At 44.4% G+C, this 13,245-nt stretch overlaps 1 protein-coding gene across 1 annotated transcript in view; it reads left to right on the top strand.

Annotated features, from left to right (window-relative positions):
* Positions 1 to 13,245, top strand: part of LOC6499746 (ADP-ribosylation factor-like protein 3) — a 61,768-nt gene that overhangs the window by 42,336 nt on the left and 6,187 nt on the right. The window lies entirely within an intron of this gene.

Genomic DNA, 13,245 nt, shown 5'->3' with positions numbered 1-13,245 from the left:
TTACCAAAGTGGTAGCTCCCCGGCCGCCCGTGTTTTCTTTTGCGTCATTAATGTGGCTTTTAAATGCGTTTTTCATCGCCGTAGAGAGTGGGTCGGGATCGGAGTCGAAGTCGGAGTCGGGAAATGGCGGTGGAAATTGGAGATACCGAGGGAAAACACACACAAACACATTTACACTTGCCATGCCAAGTCAAGTGAGCACCTTAATTATGTGTCCGGGGTCTTGAGAGTATTGGCTGATTTTGTAATTAGGTTTTCATTAGAACTTGGACACAACTATGGAGGGGCTGTCGGGCTGGTTTTTGCCCAGCATTCCGCAGGTGAGTTCATAACTCCCAGCTGCCAAAGTCAGAGTCAGAGTCAGAACCAGAGTCCCTGGGGCAGGCCAAGAGTCGTGCTGGCTAATTTGTTGCAGGTCACCTGACCTGGCAGCTCTTCTGCCTGATTGAGTTATACCCCGAGTGGTCGGACATATGTAAACAAACAGTAGCCAAGTGTTTTCCTCGAGCATGCTGCTTGCAACAGCACCCCCTCCCGGCCAGAGAACAAGACCCACACGAGCCCCACACGAGCCATCGAAGGAGCCACCACAATCAGAGTGAAAGATACGGCTAAAGAGCCGGCGTCTGCATTTGTCTTGGCCGAGGATGAGCAGGCGGATGAGGATCAGCCAAGCTTAGCTTCCATTCAGAAGAGCACTTGGAGAAAATTATGTCTATAATTAATATTTGTAATCAAATCAAATACAATTATGATTTTGTTATTTTAACATATTCAAATAACTGAGTCTTAAATAAAGATATCCTATTTCCAAAACTTATTAAGACCTCCTTCTTGTTGCAGTGTAGTTCCCATGTGCGGCACTTTCTTTGGCCGTGGATTATGCAGACAGAATCCGTGGCTTGTATGGAGTATGAGGAGCATGGAGCTGAGAGCTTGGAGGATGGAGCTCGTGGATAGAAGGCGGCTCTGCTCACGTCTCTGGGCTGCATTTTGATTTATCCACGCGCTGCCACTGCCACTGAGGCAGTTGTTGCTATTGTTGCTGGCTTTTTTCTTGGTTTTGTTGTTGCTGGCGGCGCTTCAACGACTGCTCGTGATTAGCGTGGCGTTGCAGAAGGTGTGTCCCAAACACAGGCAGCTATATGGCCATATAGCCACCGAGACACCAGGCCATTGAGCCACCATCTCATCCCAGCCTCCGTGAAACTGAAGTAGCCAAATGCAGCGAAGGACTGCCGGCAGCCAACATGAATGAATGAGATTGAACCTCGACGATCACATCAATGAAAGCCAATGGAGGGCATCAGAGGGAATTGGGAAGAGCGGGCTAAAAATGTATCAGAGGGGATCGGAATGTGTGCCAGCCAACATCTTATGCACTTTCGGTGGCCCAGCCCAGGGGAAGATAATTAGCCAAGACCACACGCGCTTAAGCCACAGAATATATCGTATAAACTACGAAGGAAGAATATCTAGAAACTCTGCTAACACACTTTAACAAGCAGAAACTCTATAATCTCAGGGTTCGAACTCTGAGTCACAAATCCCTCGACCCCATCACTTTAAGTGCTTTTTGTTCGAATGTTCTATAAAAATGCAAAAATTATGAAAATTCGCCAGCTATTGTAGTATCTCTCGGCCGGGTTATTTGCCTCTCTGCTTGGCAATTCGTGATAACTGGTTTTTGTGGCGTATTTTTAGCTATTTTTGGCGCATATCGTTTTGATTCCTGTTCTGTTCTGCACTCTTTGGCTTTCTGCTGTCTGACGCGTCAATGAACCTTCGCGCCGAATGCATCCAGCAGATACTCAGATACTCGAACAAAAACCAACAAACTACCACATTTCAGTGAGTTTCGTTGTCCGGCCGCCGCGACACATGTCTATGAATTCTAATTATTTGCCAAGACACTGCCGAGTGGTAAAAATATGCAAATTCTCTTTTTGTCTAATGCCTTAAGCGGCCGCCGGCCGATCATAAAAGCCAATCAAATTCCCTGACATTTCCTGAGTGTCAATCACCGGAGGTATTTGCTGGATACATATTCTGTTCGCCTTGAAAAATATTTCCTCCCAAGTTCGAGGCGAAAAGTTTTAGCCAAACCACAAATCATGAACGTACGAATGCGAGTACGAGTACATCCAAAGGCCCAAAGGTAATCACACTGGAACTCAGGGGCTCTGGAACCGCTTTTCAGTTTGTTTTTTTTTCCTTTGGGCTTTTTTTGCAGCCCAACAACTTGTTTTGATCGATTCCACTGACCACAGTCAAGGAGCTGCCAGTTGGCAGTGGCAATCAAAAAATGTGTGGCAAAATCAGCGCTGGAATACTTTTTTAATGAACCTCTTCCTCTCGGCCGGGCCAACGCCATGTGCTTGCTGCAGCTCAACAATTTGGCGACACGAAATCAAAGTCATCGCATCTGCTGCTGGGTTGAGCTAGAAAATGGGCTGGACCCGGTTCCCCTTCATCTTTCCCTTCCCCTGCTCCATACCGATCCAGATCGGAACCCGGATCCAGGTAGCATTAAAATGCGACTTATAATTGCACACGCACTTTTTGTACTTTGGCGAAATTAGAGGAAAAATCAGCGACACGTGGAGAAACCCCTGTTCTTTCCATCTTGAAATATAAGTGCCTTTAGTATAGAATATAGATACATTTTTCCTAGTGCATTAAACCCAGAACTGAATGAACATTAAAGCTCAAATCGCGCATCATGTTGCGATGTCAGCGCTCGGAGGCCGCCGGCCAAGTTAATGACATTGCTGCAACAACAGCAGCAACTGCAACTGCAACTGCCACTGGCCGGCAGAACAACAAAAAAGGCCTGGCGACAACTTTGGCCAAAGACCAAGCCAGAAAGCCAACAAAATCAGGCAGCAGCAGGCTGAATTGGCAACAACAATAACCAGCGGCGTTGATGAGCAAAAAGTGGACATTTTGATTTTAGAAAAATATATAGAGAACCACTTTTTTGTGAGTGGTGCGGTTTTGGTTTGTTTCCAGATCCAAGCTGGAAGCTCCCAGCTTGCAGTTCCATCTGAGTGGCATGCCATCATCGCTGGCCAATGGCAGGAATGGCAGAAGCAGCAGCAGCAGCAGCAGCTGTCGCCTGTTGCACACACAGGAGCAAATAAATAGAAGAACCAGGCCTAAATACTTGTAACTTGGCCAGTTTTTGTTTGCTCCCAGCGATAGCCAAAAATTTACGAGTTCCTTATGCCAAAGGCGTCAAGGATACCTAACCGACCACATGGATGAGTCTGGAAAAGCAATCAGGTTAATGAGGAGATACCTTTTCCAGGGAAACTGCCTGTTTGCGAGCCATTTGCAATCACAAGCCCAGTTGCATACACAGTTTTTGTGAGTCCTGCGGAAAGGACTTGCATGTCAGGCTGGCATGCAAAGCGTGGTCATTAACAAATCGGCTTAATACATATGTATCTCTGGCCTCTTGGCGGTCGTATGAATATTCCAAAAAGCCAAATGCTATTGGCTGTCATCAGCATACAGCAGTGTGGCCTGAAGACCGAGACAAGCGCCTAATTAAAAATGCAATTGAATGTTTCCCTTTTTGCACTCTGTTGACGGCTTTTTTGTTTTTGTTTTTTTTTTTTTTAACGGATGAAAAGAAGTTAAGGCTTGGTTTGTATTCGAAATGCAGCCTTAATTAAATATAATTTACAATTCGCCGGCGGTCATAACTTCCCAACAAAAGACCAGCCCGTGACAGGCTGGAAAAGTGAATGACGGGGGCGGCAAAGGGCGGTGGTAAGGTAGAAACAAGTAGGGGGCGTGGCGCCCCTTCGGGCCATGAAAATGTTTCGACCGAAAACAACAAAAGAGCATGTTTCGAGGCAATAATGGACGATGCACTAATGTCATTCTATGGTCTCGGCCAAACGACGGCAACATCAGCGGCATTTTTTCGTTCGAAATTATCATAAATTTGTCGTTGGCCGTTTCGATGTTGTGGCCGCATAGGAAAGGTTAACATTTTTGTTTTGTTTTCCTTTTTTTTTCACAGTTTCTCTGCTTTTTGCGGCTTAACTTTGGCTTAGCTTAGCCCGGCTTGTAGTGACTAAACCCTGGTCGAAATCGGCGACCAACACGAAAAGCACTGAAATTTACGGCTAACAAGCCAAAACAAATAATTTCGGAATTCGTCACACGACATAGTCCGAAATGGTTGGAACGCCACACTAACAAGGGGATAATCCCATGAATAAATGCATTAGCAGACACTCTAAAAAGATTTTGGGAGTTCAGGTATTCATCTGAACGGTGTGGAAAATAATATCATACACAATAATTGAGCTAGCTCAGTAAGTGCCTGGAATTAAAAGATTTTTAATCAGCGCTTTGGCCTCCCTTTGACTGACTTATCTTCCGCTGAAAATCTTTGTATCCGCCGCAGGGATCTCTCCTTTTAGTCCTGCCTTCAATGGCGTCCTTTATTTTTTGCTTAATTATAAATGCAAAGTTCTGTCTTCTATCCAGTTTATTTTTTGTCGCTTTCCCTGAATTTTTTCGGTCTGTTTTGGGCCAGAAACATTTTTCGTTTTGGCCCTGAGTGACAGGGCTTTGTGTGTCGGTCTGGGGAAATGAATTTTACTTTTTCGGCCGGCAGGAAGTGCCCCAAGGCGGGCCGACCAGGAGTGGCTGGAGAAAAAAAAAAAACAACAACAAAAATGGAACGTCGCAAGTGGAAATGGGAATCTTTTAAATGCAATTTAAGGCTCCGGCCCGGTGCAGCAGTGCGGCAGAACGAGTCGCTAGAGTTTATATGGAATGGAAAATATGATTATAATTATAAATATTGCATAAGCAGGCACAAACTTTCTTGGGGGGGGGCTCGCTGAAAGACGCAGAAGAAGAAGGAAGGTCCTCACGCAGCAGGACGACGTGTGACGCATGCGAGCACAAAAACAAAAACCCACAACGAAAAGTGCGTAAGTTGTTCGCCGCAGAATTGCATATAATGGCTGAAAGTATATACGATCCCATCCTCCCCTTATATACATTCAAACATGCGTATATAGAACCGGTGAGGGGGAAAAATTATACAGAAATGCGAATGCAATTTTCGAGGCCTGCAGCACTCTCGCTGTCTTAGCCATCGCTCCTTCCCATGGCGAAAAAAAAAGTTTTGCGGCTGTTGGACTCCCCTGCCCCCCTGCCGCCCTGCCCCTTGGCTGATGCCTGGCGGTCGCTTTGCTGGCTGGGGGCAGATCAATATCCTTTTATGCGTTTACACATGCATTATGCATGCAGACTTGCCACCCCCGCCCAGCCCCGTTGGCCTCCATTAGGCCTCCGCCGCCACCTCTGCTTAGAAAAATTATTTCACCAGAGAGGGGTGGGGGGAAAAAAGAAATGGCCAAACAGAACATCATGCGTAAGTGCCGGCGCACAGGGGGCGTATACGCAATATTTGCTTTCAATTGCAGCTGTCGGCCAATGGCAAAAAGAGTGGCTAAAAAAAGGAGCGCAGAAAAGTGGCCTTTGCAAATGGGCATCAAATTAGCAATCAATGGCGGGAGTGGGCCCCACCGACAAATAGATATTTATTTTAGAATATATATTCATTCGAGGGCATATCAAGGGGCACTGCCTCGAGCACTTTCCGCTCGACTTTCAGCTCGAGTCCTATTTGATTTAGTTTTCCGTTCGTCTATTCGGCCCGATTGGTTGGTTAGTTGTGAAAACCTATTCGAGCGTGTATTTGTGGGCAAGAGGACTCTGAAGGATGTGCAATTCGGTCTAGGGGGCTCTGCAATCCCCACACAGTTGCACTGTGAGCTAGTTGTGAAATAAACTGCCCCAATCTAGGATACCATCTGCATCCCTACACTGCCAACATAATTAGCACCTGGGCAGTAAACAAAAAAAAAACACAATCCAAGCTCTAATTGTGCAAGCCATTTACATTTACACGCCGAAAGTTAATTTCGCATAAGCTGAAATGGCTCACCATCCCTCGGTGGCTCACATTCTGCGACCTACAACAACAGAAAGCTTGTTAACAATGAAAACAACTTGGCTGGCACACACACCCGTAGAGCCGTACTCGAAATACTGTATGGCTTCCTGTGGCAGCCTGTCAGCCAGGCATTGAGGCATTGAAACATTGAGGCAGGCAAAGGCAGAGCCAGTCCGTGCAGCAGCAGCAGCAACACTTGCAACAGCAACACTTGCAACAGCAACAACAGCCCAAGCAGCAGCAGCAGCAATACCTTTGACGCAATGTCAAACACCTGCTGCCAATGTTAACGCCAAACACGAAAAAACACTCGCACACCAGCACACCAAGTACACAGTAAACAAAAAAGTCATACATCTATAATTATAATCTGTAGTTCGTTTTTTTTTAAGTTTTTAAAAAAGAGTATCTAAAAAGCCTATACAATAAAGTAGTTTACATTTTTTTAATTTTTTTATTTAATTAAAATAATTTTTGTTTTGTGTTTTTGGGAAACTAAAACGCCAAAGAGTAGGAGAGCTACAACAACAACAAAAAAACAAAAACAATAGCTGCAACAGCAACACACATTGTCCGTTTGTGCGTTTGTTCTTCGGCTGGTTAGGCAACAAATTCTGCGCAAAAAGTGCAATGAACTTTTGGCCAAACGAGGAATTAGGGGAATCCCAGGACGAGGGCAAGGGGCAAGGGCAAGAGCAAGGGCCCAGGGGCTGGGGGGATATTTTGAGAGGGGTGGCGCAAAAGTCACAGGCTTAGCCAATGTGTAAATAAAGGCCTATTTATGGGCGAGTGTGAGTGAATTTGACGGAAGGAATTACAGTGAGAGACAAGTTATTGGCAAGCCCCAAAAATAATTATATTTAAAGTGGAAAACCAATGAAGCAAATTTTCAAATTCCATTACAATCAATTAAATATCAATTTAATTTAGCTAAAAATATTATGGCCAATTTAGTAACTCATTTCTGCTATCATATCCTAGAGTTATTCGATTGAAAAACTGCCAGCCGATAACTATTCTAAAGCTCTTTTTTTAGCCATGCCAGAAGGAATTAATACCCAATTCATCAAGTTTCGTAAAAAACACATAAAAAAGAAATGCAAATAAAGAGAGTGCTAAGTAAAAAATGCAAGCCAAGAGGCCGAAAGACGGCCTGAAAATAAAGTCAACTTGAAATGCGCCGCCAGTTGACTTGGACGATGTGTTTTTTTAGCCATTGTGGCTGATGTTGTTGTTGGTGGTGGTGGCGGGGTCTCCTACCCTTGGAAGCGCCTACTCCAAAACCTAAGCCTAAGCCACTCCGCACCGGCACCAGCACCACACCGCACCGCACCACTCTTCACCAGGCCACTTCACTTCACCCGGCGCGACTAGACTCCATGGTCGCTGTCAGTTTTCGTCGGCGGAGCCAAGAGCCAAGTAACCAGCCGAAAGCAGATGATGAAGCCCTCAAAGTCAGCTACAACAATACTATCAACAACAACAGCCAACTACCAACAACCGAGAGCCAGAAACAAGACGACATCGGTTTAGGCCTTTGAAAGCACTACACCATGGACATTGCCGCAGAGATATGCAGCTACAGTTCAAATTCCATTAAATTCCATTAAGTTATTCTTATTATTAATAGGAAAGGAGACACTACTATACATTTTTAGATTTAATGAAATTGAGATATAAGAATATTTGAGATATAGACTATTATGAACGGAAAAGTTCAAGCAATCATTGGGAAGTCCCTTAACCTCAAGTCTTAAAACCTTACTAAGTCCCTTTAGTCCAAAAACCTTAATAAAGAATAATAAAATATTACACAACCTCTGAGGCTAAAGTTTCTTTATTAAGAATATAAAATTGTAATGCACTGTCCCTTAAATCCGATCCCCACTGTAGCTATCCAGGCCAGTCCAAAGCAGGCGACACATGTGCACATATTTCTTGCTGGATCTCTTTTTATTTTTCTGGCTGCACTCTTTCCTTTGGTTTTTTATGCCGTATTTTTTTCACATGCAGTTAAAGCGCAAATGTTCTCAAATTACCCATATGCAAAATGAGCATCGGGGGCGGGGTCGAGGCAGTAGGGGCAGAAGCAGAAGATTGGTCTACTGGTTCCGAGCCGGCTTCGCTTGCATTTCGGTTGCGCCTCATATTTCGTCTATGAAGGCTTTGGGCCTCCTAGCCGACTCCGACTATCTGGCTGTGCCCCAAACCTCAAGACACTTCAAAGCCAGAGGTGCCCCCGCCTTCTGCAACTCCTTTGCAGAATTGTGTGGTAAGTTGACGTTGAGTTGCGGATCTTCTTTGGGTGACAATTGGAAGGCAGGCGGAATCAAAGCGCAGTAGAAAGTCATCAAGGCGTAAAATTTCATAGCACAGGCCAAAGAGCTTATTTGGCTAAAAGCGTAAAGGCTGCAAGCGTCTACTAATGGGTCCAAAAAAAAAAAGCAAGTTCAAAAGCAAGTATTCAACTCTTCAGATACTTTTGGTATCTTTGATTGGCTTACTAAACCAACAAAAGTGAAAAGCTAAGAAAATTCTTGCGAAGAGTTGAGGGTCCTCGACAGATATGACTCGTAGATCAGATACGAACAGAAGACAAACAATGAGCATATATGTAGGTTCATTGACATTTTATCGATATCTTTGCAGAACTAAGCCCCGGCTTGTTGTCTTATTTGCTTTATGATCGGCGGTGATCCCATGCCCTACGCATACTATAGGTACCCCCACTTCCAAGTCGCCAAAACATGCGACACATGGAAGGCTGCCCAAACGTCGTTTCCTCAGTGCCATAAAGTGCTCACTTATTGCTTTTTATGCGCTTTTGATAAGTGCATTGGTGTGCGTGTGAGTGTGAATGCATTTTCCATTGCACTTTTCGTCACATACAATTTTCGTCAGTCAGTCAGTCAGTCAGTCAGTCAGTCAGTCTGGTAGTCGACTGGCGCTATTCAGTCCGTCCGTCTTTTGTGCGTTCTCATAAATGCATTCCCTGTGACATGAGACTCTCTATGCGTATGGGTATGGGTATGTGTGTAAAAGAGAAAGGGCTAAGGAAAAGAAAGAGCCAGAAGCCAGAAGCTAACAGCAAAAAATAAGGAGTGAGTGTGCTTAACTCGCCGCAACTTCATTTCGTGAATGCACAATGGGCGACTGACTGACTGCCTAACCTACGACAACCGAATATTCGCCATTCCATTTGGCCAAGTTCAATGAACCGAACCTTTGGTTGAATAAACTTCCCACACACACTCACACACACATACACCCTTTCACACAGATACTTTCGCACACACACGCACTCGGAATCGGTGACGCGTCGAAGCGCACAAAAAGAATAAGCAACGAAAAAAAAACAAAACACAGCCAAAAGGGAGATAGAATGTCTTTCAGTAGGGATACTCAGGGGTTAATTTTTAAAAAGCTGAAAAAGTATCTACAAGATACAGTTTGGGGGATAAAGAACTAGAGTGTTTTAGGACACAGGCTTCGAATACTTTTAATGAAATATATTCTTTGAAATTATCTAAAGTATTTTTACACCCGAGATCAAGGTCAAGATAGTTAAGAAGAAAGAGCAATGCTATTAATATTTTAAAATTTTAAAAATATTAATTTTAATATTCGTATACCCCTAATACCCCTAACAAATTCACAATTTGGAGGCTACTTAAATGACACACCATTGCAGTGGTATTGGTGTCTGCAAATTGATTATACAACAGTAGTGGGGTGACTCACACACACCCGCTTACACACACACAGATTAATGGAATAAATGTCTCTTCCACTCCACCATTATTTTTATATATTTTTTTGCCATTTTGACTCTTCCAATTTGTCTAATTTTCAATGACGTCGTCGCCGTTGCCGTAGCCGTCATGTCATCATCGACGCCCTGTCGATGCAATGAAGTAAAAACAAATTAGTTGAACTTCGCACGCGGATGGGAGAATATGCAAAGGCCAGATACAGATACAGATAGAAGTACAGCCAGAGATATAGATACAAATACGAGCACGAGTACGATATACGGTTACATATGCTGGGTGCAAATCGAATTTACCAGCTGCTGGCGAAATAATTCAATAAAATCGTGCTGGCTAAGCTCCGGATCCCGGATCGACATCCATGCAAAAAAAAAAAAAAGCCCCGACCAAGAACCGCAGTCCCCTCCAGTTTCTTCACAAATGAAATTTAATTTCAGCATGCAGTTTGATGGGGCAAGTGGAGCAAGAACCCAACTAACCCGTAGCCGGAGCCAACCAACGAAAATAACTGCAAGATATATTAATAGAGCGAAAATTCATATGAAATTTTAATATGCAAACGGGCAAAAAAGCCAAAAGGAGGAAGGGACATGGCGAGCAGAAGAAAAATACCCATACTCCCAGATACGAAAAGTAGAAAATGTGCTGGGGCGGGGAATCCCAAAGTATCCAAGCATGTAAATCGAATGTGCGAGCACTTTTGGTTTGCTTGGGCGCTTGGAGTTCGGAGTTTGGACCAGACATCGATAGTCAGACGAAAAAATGCTGAAAAAAATATGAAAACGAAGACAGCCATGTGGTCCAGAGGTTTTTTTTCTTATTTTTTGGCCAGACAACGGAAAAAATTGTGCATATTATCGTTAGGAGAGTGAGATTAAAAATGGAAATAGATTCGAGCATGAAGTCCTATCGGCAACTTCAAGATTGTCTGCCCGAGAGTTGTCAGAGTCGTTGAAACTTGAAATGTGGCATATATTCTTCCAACTTGAAGCAGCACTTTCAAAGTTTCCAAACTAACTTAATGGGATACACATCTCCATAATATGTAGCTCCATTCAGATCTTTTCACCCGAAAATAGAGCACTCGCATTACGTATACGCATTGTTGGCCTAGACGGCACGCCAAAAATACGACACATAAGTCTGCCTGCCTGGTGCCACACTTTCGCCGCCAATGTCAATGCCGCCGCCACACAACCGAACCACCAAACCACTAACCAGCAGAGGATGCAACGCCACGCAAATGGGAGTCCAACACTCGCCCCAATGCCACAGATACAATAGGTGCACGGAGCACAATTTCAGTTGAGTTTTCTTAGCAATATAATGAAATAGATTTTTGAAAATAATAATCACTGAATAAGGGGAATTACATATTAATCTTTTTCACTTTTGAAATCTCTGAAAAGAATGAGCTTTTCTGGCAGTGTACTGCCAACAGTCAACAGGCAGCTGGTGGCATGCGTCCAAAGCCGGGAAATGCAGTCTGTCAGGCGGCAGCACGTTCGGCTCGGTTTCCTTGCTGGATGCTGGGCCAAAAATAACAACCGACATGGCCCAGACGGAGCAGAGCAGAGGAGGCCAGGGCCACGGCCACGGACACGGCCACGAATGGCCAAAACGGCGGGCGTTTTGTTTGACCAAAAACTGCAAGCAGCCAACTGGCGGAAGGTCGCAGTGGCAACAGAATTTCATTAGACCGGCAGACGATGCAAATTACCAGCCAGAGGATGCAGACGCTGGACGATAGTTCTAGGCCAGAAAGCAGCTCCGGCTCTTGGCCACCATTGAAAGCGAAAGCCTGGTGGGGATTTGGGTGTCTAGTTAGTGTGTGTGTTAGGGGGGTGCGGAGTGTGGTAATCGTGTAATCGGTCTATCATTGCCGGTTATGCAAGTGGCTAACTGCAATTAGAGTTCGCAGGACAATCAACTTGTCAACGCAAATTGCAGCTACAAATTAGACAGCTGTCATGGAATTTTAATCAGCCGGAGTGGGTGACTGCCGAAACGTGGCTAGAGGTTGGTAACTGAAATGCCATTAATTATAGTGACTTTTTAGGACATTTGGCAGGCCATAGTCTACTTTTTATGAAAATGGATTATAACTTAAGATTACTCTAAAAGATATACCTTTTAAAGTTTAGTTATTCAATATTTTCCGAATTATATTATGAAGGAAAATGTGTTCAAATAGCAGACATTCTTTAAGATTTCTTTTCTGGAAAAACAACACAATACCCCCTACCAAAATGTTCCGAAACCTTCAGCTACTTATTCGTCCATGTCGGAGGAGGGCTACTTAACCCTACGAGCACAACTGTACCCCAAAAAGAACAAAGCCGGCTAAATGAAGGGCATAGAAAAATGAAGCAAAGTACACACAAAAAATGCAAAAATGGGGAAAATGTGAGAAAAAATGGGAAGCTAAACGAAAAAACCAACACATGCATACGCTAAAAAGTTTGCCCACTCGACGACAGACGCCTGAGAAAGGGGTGGGAGGATGGGGCAGATGGGCCAGATGGGCCAGATGGGCCATATGGGGGGATAGAGGGAGCGAAAGAGAGGCCGAATGCAACTTGGGTACACGTAGACACTGGGGGAATGGGTCGGAGGTCAGGTCGAGGCAAAGGGAAGGGGATAGCAGGGGCATCCGATGTGATGTGATGTACATGGGAGCATAGAGCATGTAGACAACTGGCAACAATAACGGCATTTTCGATGCAGAGAGGCGACGTTGACGAAAAGGACGCCCCTACACGTTGAGAAGTACTGCCAAAAAATATTAAGTATACGTATTCAAAGAAAAATCACATGAATCCCATATTGATTAGTTTTCATTGTGATAGGATAGACTTTGTGATTAATTAATTAATTATTCATTAAACATAAACTAACATTACGTATACGCACAGTTATTATTGGAAATATAAAATTCTAGTCCAGAAATGAATGGGAATTTGTGTTCTGTGTAAAAAAGTGGGCGGCAGGCGGCAGGCGGATGGGTGGGGATTTCAAGGGGCAGGGGAGTTGCTTGTCGACGACGAGTTGCCAACAGCCACTTGACACTTCCGTCGTCACATGAATGGAGCCGTAAAAATGCGACGCTGCTGCATTCGTTTCATTTTCGTACTTTCGTTCTCCTTTTCTATATGTTTTTTGCATTTTTTTTGGCTAGTCGAGGGGGTGCGGCACTTTTTTATATTTGGCCAGGCAGGAAAGTGCCGGGGCAGGAGGTGGGCATGGAGAAATGAAGCAAATACATTCATGCATAATTTTTATGGCACTTTGAGTGATAGGGATAGGGCTGAGGCCCCTCCCCTCTGGCCCATCCATTTGGGATGCCAAAACGTTTTGGGAACACCAGCTCTCCAGCTCTGCTTCCATTTTTGCATTCACCTAAATGGGAAGCTCCAAAGGGAGTCGGAGTCGGAGCCGGAAAATCCAAGGCGAGTCATTAACGCAACAACAAAGTGATGATTAGTC

Source organism: Drosophila ananassae, chromosome 2L (assembly GCF_017639315.1).
Source record: "Drosophila ananassae strain 14024-0371.13 chromosome 2L, ASM1763931v2, whole genome shotgun sequence".
In the NCBI taxonomy this organism is placed as follows: Eukaryota; Metazoa; Arthropoda; class Insecta; order Diptera; family Drosophilidae; genus Drosophila; species Drosophila ananassae.
This window is presented reverse-complemented; position numbering and strand designations above follow the sequence as displayed.